The sequence below is a fragment of the Crocodylus siamensis genome, chromosome 1 (genome assembly GCF_052110815.1).
Source record: "Crocodylus siamensis isolate JL-2025a chromosome 1, ASM5211081v1, whole genome shotgun sequence".
Classification (NCBI taxonomy): domain Eukaryota; kingdom Metazoa; phylum Chordata; order Crocodylia; family Crocodylidae; genus Crocodylus; species Crocodylus siamensis.
In genome coordinates, this window is record NC_143395.1 from 182,895,102 (window position 1) to 182,907,519 (window position 12,418).

A 12,418-nucleotide genomic window follows, 5' to 3' on the forward strand; every position below is an offset into this window, starting at 1 on the left:
TTTGCCCTGAGGTGACAAAGCGGCAAGCTGGACAGTGAAACACTGACTTTCCCCAAATAAGAGAGGATTTCAGAAATGGAATTGCTGGATCAGCCCAGTGGCCTATCTAATCCCTGGCACATGTCCAACAGTTGCCACCACCAGATTTTTCAGAGAAAGGGGTAAGAGAACTTCAGAAAAGAGTTGCAGAGTAACTTACTCCAATGAATTTCAACCTTCCTCAAAGTGCGAGGGGCTAATGTCATGCTTTGATGCTCAAGGGCTTATAACTGCATGGTTTTGTTATCTATATACATCTCCAGTCCTTTCTGAACCCTGATAACCTCTTGATCTCTTGCAATATCTGAGGGCAATGAATTCCACAAGATAACCATGAGTAGTGCAAGAAAGCATTTCCTTTGATCAGTTTTGAATTTTCCCCTTTGTTATTGTGTTATGAGACAAGTAACGAGAAGCTCCCAATTTACTTTTTCTCTGCTCTTCATGATGTTGTATATTTTTACCATGTCTCCTCCTATTCGCATCCATTATACTTTATGTTCTCACTCTTTTCAAACTCTTTGTGGAAGTCGTTCCCCATCCCTTCTAATTCTTGTGGCCCCACTCCCCCCCTTTATTATAAACCCGTAACTTTTTCTGCAGGAAAAATGCAGTGTGAGACTGGGAGAAGACACACAGTACAATCCTTCTCCCCCAACAGCTGCCCAAGGTTCACCCTCCCAAAACATTTGGCTTTAAACTAGCGGTCAGCACTAATGGTTGTAGTGGCTTCGTTGCAATAGATACCACACTGTCTGGTTGGAGTGACTGAGGCTGGTAAGCATAAAGAAAGGGAAAGCGAACCTTTCTGCACGACAAGCCATACGAGGAAAGGCTGAGGGATCTGGGAATCTTCAGCCTGAAAAAGAAAAGGCTGAGCGGGGACTTGGTAGCAGCTTACCGCTACATTAGAAGCATACATCAACGGCTTGGTGAACAACTATTCACCAGGGCGCCCTTGGGGAAAAGTAGGAATAATGGTCACAAAACCCTAGAAGACTGTTTCAGGCTTAACACTAGGAAAAACTACTTCACTACTAGGGTGTCCAGACTGTGAAGTAAGGTCCCTCCAGAGGTGGTACGATCACCTGCCTGGGACATTTTCAAGAGGAGACTGGAGAGCACCTTGCTGGGGGCTGGACCCAGTGATCTTCCGAGGTCCCTTCTAGCCCGAACAGACTATGAATCTATAAACAAGTGGCTGGGCCTTAGCTCCCTTTCTTTACAAGCTTGGGCAAGGCACTTGCTCCTTCAGTCTCTGAGTACATGGTGTGTATTTCATGAAGCGCCAGCTTCCAGAGTCCCGTGATTGCCGATTAAAAGTAATGACCTTTCTAGCCTGGCAGTTTCCAGAGAAAAGCTCAGAAATATGACCCTAAGGGGCTCCAACACTGAGACACAGCAAACAGAAACAACCCCCCCCCCTCCCCTGCCAAGCATACGGCTCCCCTGATTTTGGGCCCCTCTGGAGCTTGAATGCTTGAGTCTAGCTGGGACAGGACTAATGAGGCTGAGGCGGCTGCAGCAGGGCACATTTCCAGATTCAGAGACATTAGGGCTGGAAGGGACCTCCTAAGATCATCAGGTCCAGACCCCTGCCCATAGGGCAAGAAGTCAGGGAGGGCCAAATGATTCCAGCAAGTTAAGTATCCAAATGTTTCTTTAGTGTTCAGAATAGGCGCTTGCACCACCTCTGGGAGGAGTCTGTTCCAGGCCTTGGGGGCTCAGAGTCTAAAGAAGTTTTTCCTTTTATGGAGTGGGGTGCAGGGATACCCCCCCTAAGGGGCTCCCACCCTCTCCCCTGGTGGAGATGAGAGAGGGGACGCCTCTGCCCACCCAGGCCCCACACTCTGCTTTCTCCGCCCCCAAGAAAAGCGGGGGAGGGAATGCTGAATGCCCTATGCCAACATGGCCGCTCAGGCATCGCTGTGGCTTCACTCCGCCGAGTCCCACCGGCCAAACGAACCCTTCTGCCCCAACTCAAGATGGCCCCCGCCTTCTTCCTGAGGCAGAGGCCAGCTTGCCCGCCTCCAAGATGGTGGAAACTCCGCGCTCCTCCGGGGGCTTCCCGGGAAGTGACGCGACGCCGCGCGGCCTGCTGGGAGAAGGGCCCCGTGGGCTGCGGGGGCGGGGCGGGGCGGGGCGGGCCGGAGTGGGCGGGGTCGAGCGACGCGGTTCCTGTTGCCCGGGGCTCGGACATGGCGTCCCCCTGACGGCGGCCGCCCGCCAGGCTCCGCCCGGCCCCGCCATGCCCGGTCCCGCCGCCCCGCCAGGAGGCCGCAGGTGAGGGCTCTGCTCCCGGACCACCGGGGGGCGCTGCTCCCGGCCCGGCGCGGGGTCTCGTCCTGTGGGCAAGGCAGGCCCGGCCCTTCCGCTTGACCCGCCACGGGCGGGGCTTGGCGGGGTCCGGGCTCGGTGTGCAGCGCCGGGGCCGGGGCCCGGTCTCGGTCTTTGCCGCCTGGCTCCGGTGTGGGACCCCTCCGGGCGGTGGCAGGGGTAGCTGCGAGCCCCGGGGGACTGTTTGGCTACTGGGGGAAATGGGCCAAGTGCTGCTGTGTGGGAACCCTAACCTGAGACCTTGCTTATTGTGTCTGTGTCAGGTGGCTGTTGGCTTTGCAGCTGCTATGATCATCTAATTTTTATTACCCTAATGGCATCATCGCCCTTGTCACTGTTGGGGCTGGAGGGGTCTCAGTGGGGGCAGATGGCAGAATAAGGAGTAGTGGGATCGAGTTGCCATGAGGGAGGTTTAAGTTGGATATAAGGGAAAAACTTTCTCCATAGGAGGGTGGTGAGGAACTCGGGTTACCTACAGAGGTCATGGAGTCAACATCCTTGGAGGTTTTTGACACCCAGCTAGACATGGCTTTGGCTGGGATGATCTAGAGCAGTGTGGCTCAGCTAGTGGGACACGAAGGTCGCGTAGGTGGGACTTCAACTCGTTTGAAAATTTGCATGATTAATATAATACTAAAATGCATGTAAACATAAAAATACAATTCTTGGGAAAAGTGGGGTTTTGTTTTTATCACGGTGGGACCAAGGGTTTTTGACACAATGGTTGGTGGGATGTAAGCAGAGATGACGCAAGGAGGGTGTGGGGCCCAGGGCTAGCTAATCAGCCTGTGTGGGGCCCCGCCGCTGGATGTGAGGAACCCAGGGCAGATTTGGTGGAGCGGGGAGAGGGGGGTGCTGAGCAGCCAGATGTGAAGCTGGCAGCAGCGTGGATTCACTGCTGCCACTCTGCCTGGCTCTGCAGGGCCCCCCCAAAGCACAGGACCCAGGGTGATTACCCTGATTCACACCCCCTAGGGATGGCCCTGGGTGTAAGGTGCAAAAGGTTGAGAACTGCTGATTTAGACCAGCAGTTCCCAAACTCTGACAGATTGTGCACCACCAATTAAAAACAATACAACCTTAAGTATCACCAGCAAATTGTTGTCATATAAAGTAATTATACTAAATCTGTTAACACGTACCACTGACAGGTTGTCTGCGTACTTCCGGTGATACCTGTACCGCAGATTGGGAACTGCTGATCTAGTTGGGGCTGGTCCTGCTTTGAGCAGGGGGTTGAACTAGATGCCCTCCTGAGGTCCCTTACAGCCCTCATTTGCCCTCATTTTCTATGATCATCACAATAGCTGTTGTTATCATCATTGCCATGTTTCTGGCTCCCGAGTCCACTTTGGGAAGTGGCCCTTTCCACCGGAATGTATTTTCTTGGTGGAGGTGATCGCTGACTAAAGAGCTGAACACAAGCCGTGGTAACTGAAGACAAGTAGTTGATTGCTGGTGGGCGGGGGGCCCTTCCTGCTTGTTCCACTTCTGAAAGTTTCAATTTCATTTCATTGCATCACAAGACCTGGTTCCTGTTTCAAGGGACCTGGTCAGTGAGTTGTTTATTAGACTAACTTCACTGCAGGGGTTGTACTGTATTGCTGATGTAAGTTGTTTTTACTCCTATGGTTTTAAACAGAAACACAGGACAGGTTACTACTAAGTTTCAGCTGTTGAGCTCATGGGAAAGTGAATTTGTGGAATATTGATTTAAAAATTGCTGTTGGGATTGTCCTTGGTGATTGACCTTTAATTCTGATTATTTCTTCTTCGTTTATTCTCTAGACATGTTGTTGTTATGAACTAGACTCTCAGAAACCAGTTAGCCTTCTAGGAAAAAAAGCAGAGAAAAGGCTGGGTTATACTGTGAGCACGTTTGCAAGTGCACACAAACCTATATGTAGGATGTGGTGTTATAAGGAGTTTTATTAATTCTTCAGTGTAATATCTTCTGTATATGAAACCAGAGATATAATTAAAAGAACACACAATTAACTTTCTTATGGGTAGGAGAAAGAAAGGATATGACTTTGGCTGTTGGTTTTGTTTTTTGGGTTTGTTTTTTGTTTAAAGACCTTATCTTCTGCATGTGAAACTAAAATAATGAAAGTGAGAGCTTTAGGCAGGTTGAAGCTGTTTTAACACTTGTAGCTAGAGAGACTTTCAGCTTAAATGTCCAATAAGGAGACTGTAAAACACATGATATTGTTTTAGGTGTTTCCTTGGCACATGAAATTGATCTGAAATATGCAATAGACAACTGGAGTTCTCTTTTTGTGTGTCTGTTTTCTATATTGTCCTAAAGGCATAGCAAAACTCCTACATTTTTAATAGGAAAAATAAATTCCACGCAATGCTGTGACCTGTTTTACATGCTATTCTTGAAAACCGGTAGTAAATCTGTTGCTTGTGTGTGCTTGTATTTTGTTTGCTTTTTGTATTTATTTAGTAATATATCAAATAGTTGTCTGAATCTGCAGTAGGCAACTTTTATTTGTAGGGGACAGTATCTAAAATTACTGAATATCACAATACTCAAACTTCCAGACTAAGCTGTCATTGTAGCTGGATTATATTTAATACATATAGAATTTAGAAGAAGTTGGTAGTTTACTGGACTTCAAAATTTCCTTTTCTTCTGTGTCATTCAAAAAGAAACACAGGGAGGGAGATATAAATACACCACATGCATGATTGCTCACCGACTTTGTGCTCTCCATTTCCCACTTTGCAGTAGCTCAGACTGTGCTGGTAGGGCTCTGCAGTTACTGTCATTCATATTGTCTTAACTGCTCAGGTCTATGGCTGTTCCAAATGTTAGTAAATTGATGTTGCTTTTTAACACGTGCTTTTGTGTAGTAATAAAGATAAGGAAACTGTATGGCTTTTCTTGGTACCATGTTTTTTTCCCTCTTGCAGATTTTTTCTTTCCCATAGGGTGGTTAGTTATATCAGTCTGACATCAGGTAGAAGGCAGGGCAGCATAGGGTAGCACATAAAGGCTAACGGATTCAGAAAAGTATAAGCTTTCATAAGTGACAGCCTGTTTTGTCAGATGCTGACATCTTACATTAAAATGTATTAATTTAATTGAATTGCAAACTTTAAAAAATGAAGTTTTCAGACTTCATTTTTTCTGTTAAATTAAGCAAAAGTATAACTTTATATTTCCATCTTAACATAACAGTTGCTTTCCTGGCTTGATATGATAGTATCCAGTTTTTTAAATATCTACTTTGGACAAGTTCATTCCTGTGGATATGTGTGAGTTTTTATTATTTGTTTGTTGTTCTTTTCCAAATACTTGTGCGTTTCCCAAACTAGACAGGTGATAGATAGCAGTTTAATTTTGCCCTCCCCCTCTTGAAATAGGGTAGAAATCAAGTTCTTTCTACCTTTTACTGGGTTAGAAAAAAACGGGTTTTTTAGTGGGTTAAAAATAAAGAAACTAATGCCAAATCTGGCTGTTCATGTTATGGATTTTCGGGAGGTTTTTTACCAAATCCAATTTTCTGTACTATGACTTTTTTTTGCATCCTGTTTGACCACTTAAATGATACTTTTTCATTGTGTTGAAATCAACGTAAACAGAAAATATCTTTTTGTCCTGTTCAAAAGGGTACTTTCTTAAAAAAAAAAAAAAAAAAAAAAAATCTTGAGAAGAAAGAATTTTTTTTGGATACTTAAAAAAAAAAAAATGCCTGTTTCCTTCTATATTCAAGGCAAACACTGTATTGGTCCTGGATAGTATCTTTGTTTTTTGAAATTGGCATTTTTTTCTAGTAGAATTTTCTTTAAAATAAAAATAAATAAATTAAAGGTATGGATTGGCACTGAAGAGAACATTTTTTTATTGGCAAGGATGTTTGCAAGGTGACCTAATAAGTCACTTATATTTATGATTCTGTGAAACAAATAATTTAGATCCCTTATATGAAAGAATCCCTCTTCTGAAGGAATAGAAGGAAGGCAATTGACTCCATTCACATGAGTGTGTTCTGAAGCACATAGTTGGAAAAGGAAATGTGATACCTCAAGTTCACATTTCCATTAGAACACAATGGAAAATAGAGTTCATTATTTCAAGTACTGGATTTATTCAAGCACTACAATGGTCTTAATATATCAACTGTAGATAACATCTGATAAAAGATAAATGATGTAAATCTATTCTTTCTGGGCCAGTTGAAGTATTTTTGCTTGATATGTGTTGTCTACCTGTTCTGTGTGTATTGAATATAATATTTATTTGCTTAAAAACTAGTGAATTGTAGCAGTGATAGGAGTATCAGCTGTATTTGCTCTTATAGATATCATTGCAGTACTCCACACACCAAACTTGAACCTATTGGATGAGAGCTTTGACTTCTGGACCCATTTTTACTTTAGTGTATGTTAAATTTGAAGGTTTTGTTAGACATGGAGCAAAACATGTTGCTCTATAAATAAATGCAAGAACAGTTGACCTAGCGTAACCTCATTCTAATGCTGCATAATCCAACATCTTGTTGTCTTAATTAAAAATGAATACATAAACAACTTGTCTTAATTTTCCCCTGAAAAATCATGCTTTCTGAGCTGAAAGCTGTTTTCAAATGACATAGAAATTCTTCAGAGTCAGATTTGCTGTTCTGGTAATATTTACATGTCTTATATGAATAAGTAACTTATACTGGAGGCAGCAGTGCTAACACATGGGTAATTACCTAGATTTTTTTTATGGTGGTCACAGTCAGTAGTTGCAGATCACTGTTTGAATGATAAATTTCAGGTTTGTGGTAGTGTTTTAAGAGATTTAACCAACTTGATTACAGATTAGGATGAAGAATTTAATCTGCTTTTGTTTAAAGGGATATGCTAGTCGATTATGAGCAAAACTTGGATTGTATATAAGTGTTCCTAATTGTAGCAGATATTCCCTTTAATTTTAGTGAACTTCTGGTTTGAAAAACTTGTCATTGATATATAATGCCAGTTTGAAAGCTATCAAAGAGTAGTTCTGTTCCATTTTATTACCCAGGCTGAATGAAATAGAAAAGTAAAACAGTGGAAATTACAGGATCAAAATCTGTATTTTAAACAGTTTCACTATTAGTCTAATACAAGAAAATATTCCGTAGAAAAAGTTGTGAGAGAGAGGAATATACACATACATACAGTTTAAGCAACTCAGTCTCTTTCATAGATTTCATAGACATTAGGGCTGGAAGGGACCTCGGGAGATCATCGAGTCCAGCCCCCTGCCCAAAGAGCAGGAAGTCAGCTGGGGTCATAGGATCCCAGCAAGATAAGCATCCAATTTACTCTTGAAGGTGTTCAATGTAGGTGCTTGAACCACCTCCGCTGGCAGACTGTTCCAGACCTTGGGGGCTCGGACAGTAAAGAAATTCTTCCTTATGTCCAGCCTGAAACGGTCTTGCAGGAGTTTGTGACCGTTCGACCTCGTCATCCCTTGGGCGCTCTGGTGAACAAATGTTCCCCCAGATCCTGGTGGTCAGTCTCTTGAGTTTTCTTAATGTTCTTTTTACATATGGTGCTTGCTAATGCAAGTATTTATATCATTTTTGGAGCTTACTAAGACCACAGACAATTAAAACAAAATGGTATTGATCATTTCAAAAGATTATATGCGCTATTTGCTTATGTACCTATAAGCAAAGACTAAGTGTGTATTTTTAGACAATGACATTATTGGAGATAGAAAAAACTATTCCTTTCAACTGTTCAGTGGTTCCAAGCACAAACAGTGTTCTGAAACTCCCCTTTGAGCCAGAATTACTGCTGTGACAGCGACAGATTTGAAATCAGCAGCATTGATTTCAAGGCTGTCAGAGGTAAAAAAATCTTCTTGCTGTGTTGCTTTACTTGTAAAGTATAACACTGGGAAGAAAATTTGCCTTTTTAATTCAATTTGGAAACAAATTAACATATTTTAATTTGATCAGTAACTCTTCCTAGTGGTGGGGTTTTGTTTTATTTTTTGGTAGTGTAGAACCTAGCCCAAGCCAGAGCTCAGCTGCACCTGACAGTAAGGGAAGAGAAGGGGTGGGGGGTAGGGGGCTGCTGTGGATCTAACTCTGGCCCCAACCCAGGCTCAGGGCCAGTCAGAGCCACAGCTGCTTCCTGCCCTTCTTTCTCTGTCTTCCCCCACAACACCCCTCCCTCCAACCTCTGCCCCTCCACTTTGGATATGGTTGGGAGGGGAGGGGAAAACCTCATCCTAGAGTTGACTAAATATAGTATTTTTTCTGTGATTATTGCACTTATAATTTTGCTTGTTTCCTCTTACCACATTGCTGGTCCAGCACGTTTTAAAATTTATTTCTTTAAAAAATAGAAGCAAATGCTCAAGCCCAGAATTCTTGTCTATTCATAATCTCAAATGCCTCACTCTGGTAAAAAAAATTCTCTGCTTTTGATATAGGTGCATTTAGTCATTGCATGATTTGAAATTAGTCCTGGTCTCAGGCTTCCATTCCATATCCAGAATAATGAAAAAATAAGAAATTGGCATAGCAGACCAATAATGTGTAGAGTTATAACAAAGGAAAATTGCCTTCAGTTGAAAATCCAATGTTCTACATCAATGAGGGTTCTGAATGTAACTCTTATTAAGGTGTCCTTGCAGGTTAGAATTGAGGCAATCCTCCCTGCAGTGCTAGGATGAAAATATTATCTGAAAAGGAAGAAGGAGGTTAGCAGTTGAATCAGTTCCTCTGCTAATGCAGGCTTCCTCTCAAACTCTTCCATATGATTTGTACCATCAAAATCTCTAACCACATAGTTTCTAGTTTGGTTTCTTAAACCTACTTTCAGACTTCTCAAGTGATGGTCTTCATTGCTTCCCCTAACAAATTACAACTGAAAATGCTCTTTTAAACTAATAATGAGGTTACCATTTGAATTTTGTTTAATATTTTACAGCAACTTAGTTATAAATTTGATCATCCTAGTAAGCCACTATTGGAAATACTAGTTTGTCTGCTAAATAATAGATAAACATGAACATGACTCGCAACATTTCCCTCCCTCACATAAATCTTCTCTGCTACGCACAGGGAAAGGCAAGATCTCCTGGTCATGTTTGGCCTTTTAAAAAATAATTAATGTTATGACAAAATTTCAGGTATAACTTGACTTCCTAAACCTGTGCTTTGTCCACTTGACCATTTATAGTTGTCATGCATTGCTCTGTAGTTTCTTGTAGCACTATGTCTTTCCAATTTTCACTCATCTGTTGAATGTTTGTACTTCAGATTAATTTACCAGAGAGGTATTCTTGTCTCAAAAGGAGAGGAAAGTAAGAGTTGTAATTGGTATACTTGAGCTTGATCAAAATTAAATATTCAGCAGTATGGCTCTTAGTTTTATGTAAAAACAAGATACAAATAAGTATTTTAATGGTGACAGTTAATTATTTTAAAAGCATTAGTCTGCCATGGCCTTGGTGTCCAAATTACTGACATACTGTGTATGAAATAGCTTTTATGTGTAACAGCTATTGAAATAGAGACTTTGGGGGGGAGGGAGGTTATGCTTGGTGTTTACTGACTGATTTTAAGTCATTGTTGCAAATCCCCTTGAAATATAGGTGGAAGACTGCATAAGAGCATGCAGACTGCAGAACTGTCTTTTATGGCTAATATATGGTATTTATATTATTTAGAGAACCTGTACAGTCATGTTCCACTATGAAAATAGTGGAGACCGTATATCAGTTTAAGTAAGGCATTGTTAGCTACACTGAATATGTCTAAATTGAAAGTATAGCCTGGGTGAGTAGCCAGCTCTAGGGAAGGATGTGACTTGAATTAGTCATCTGTTAAAAGGTTGGTATGCTTCAAATTTAAAACCTTACCCTCTTCAACACAGGATTTAAGTCATGCAACTAGCTTTCTTTAGTTTTATTGACATATGCAGTCACTTCCTACCAAGAAGCATCGATGATCCCTAGGAATACAGCTTTATCCTTTTTTTTTGATTTTGTGTTTTAAAGGTAAAATTTGCAGAATGTTCAACTTGATGGATCATTATAGAAGCCCTTCTAAACTTCCTGGCTAGCTGTTTCTATTTCACTACATTGCAGGAGCTGAGAGCAGCATAGCTGCTATGCAGCTGTAACAAAACTTGCTGAAGTCTCATTTTGTGACTAAATTGCTCTAATTGTTTGGACCAGTGTCCAACCTAAGGGTGCACGAAGTAGTTATTTTACAAAATGGTGTAGAACAAGATTGTGGCTCAGAATATGTTCGAACTGAGAATAGAGTTCTCCATTACAAAAGATGCACCCACAGTTCTAGCTCTTAGATTCCATTAGAGGTGCTGGATAAAAGCAAGGATTAACAACTAAAGGAATTAATGAACAGTGCTGTCATTCTGTAAGACCTCTGGCTTTTCACCATGAAAATGTTTGAGTGAATGATAAGGGCTTTAATTCAATAGTTTGGTTGACAGAGGGAACTCTTTCTTCTGATACAGTTTTTGGATTCCTACATCTCTTTTTGGAGAAAACTATGCTGTGGACTAAAAACTCATTCTAATAGGAAAGGTAGAAACATGTCCCTTTAAATTGAAAAGTTCAATCATGGCAAAAAAAAGTTACTAACTAACCAGAGGGGAGAAGCGGCATACATTTTCCATTAATTTTTAACACATGTGCTTTGTATGTGTGTGTGGCTAAAATTACCTTATTAATTATTTTTACATATTGGATTCAAATCACTTAGGCAAGTACAGATTTTTTTGTTTATGATGTGTATAAATTAGAGAGCTCCTTTGAAATGTATATATTATGCAATCTCAAATATCACTTTATAAATACAAACTCATTTACATTGTAAGTAACTGAATATTCAGTTAAAAATAATATATTTTTACATAAAGCTAGATTAGCGTAAGCCCTAAAATGAGATGGAGTTTGGCAAAATTATGGTTGCTGGGTCACCATGTCTTGGAATTCCAAGAGGCTAATGCATTCACTATCTCTGCTTGCAGATTTTTATTGTGAGAACCGGGCTTTAACTTATTCTGTTGTATTGCTGCATGCTTCTGAGTAAAGTGTGGATTAAGAGGTTGTTGTGCAGTTTTAAAGTACCACAGAAAAAATGCTGAGAGTACCAAGCCAGAAGCTGACAAAGCGAGGGACTTCTGGATAATTTTCTAATTTTGACTAGACTTTCTATCCTGTGTTGTTAGAGCTGGAGGCAATAGCCACTTAGTCTCTTGGCTTCAAAATTCACTGCACTTGTCCTATCTACATTTGCTTCCTCCTGTCACACCAATCCCATCCATGTTCATTTTTCTTTTGTTTTTCAAATTAATTTACCCACGATTTAAGTAATTAGCAATCGTGCAATAGAGGGAACTAACCTTGCATTTGCTATATTCATACTTTGTGGGCATTTTAGGTCCACTTCATGTCTTAAATTACAAGATCTTTGGGGTAGGAACATAACACTTCATGCATCGTCTAGAAAGGAGGAGAGGCAGAGGAAGGGATCTGTGGGTCTGATCTGGTCCTGCACCATTCATATTGCCTGTGGGCCAGGTGAGTTTGACACCTTCGCTATAAAGCAAAACAGTACCTTGTACAACCCAGTGATACCTCTGGTTGACAGGGAGCATCAGTAGGCTGAGAAGGGCATCATGCTCACTATGTGGTTATGAACACAAGGAGGAGAGATACTGTTGAAGGAGAAATACCATCAGAAGTCTTCTGATTTATGCAAGATATGGACCAGTATCTCTATAAAAATTTCAGTACATTGTTTTAGTGTCATAGAACTGGAACAAAGTTTTGCTCAAAAGCATTGACTAAGATTCAGACTACTACATTTTCAGTAGCAGAAAACATTACTCTTATTTCAAATTAATTCTAGAGTAGAGGCTCACTGACTTATTTTATTTATTTCAGTAGATTATGTTATACTAAATTTATACCTTAGCCTATGCTTCATTAAATTCAGATTTCATTCTAAGCTGGTTTATTTTTTAAAAAGCAAATTTAATTATAATTTAAATTAAAATGGACTTTAAATAA

At 41.1% G+C, this 12,418-nt stretch overlaps 1 protein-coding gene across 4 annotated transcripts in view; it reads left to right on the forward strand.

The window, feature by feature from the left end:
- Positions 1–2,184: 2,184 nt before the first annotated feature.
- Positions 2,185–12,418, forward strand: part of AFTPH (aftiphilin) — a 61,004-nt gene continuing 50,770 nt past the window's right edge. For all 4 annotated transcript variants that reach the window (XR_016442853.1, XR_016442854.1, XM_090050592.1 and 1 more), the window contains exon 1: positions 2,185–2,322. The gene's annotated coding sequence lies outside the window, so the exon portion shown is untranslated. The remainder of the gene's footprint in view (positions 2,323–12,418) is intronic.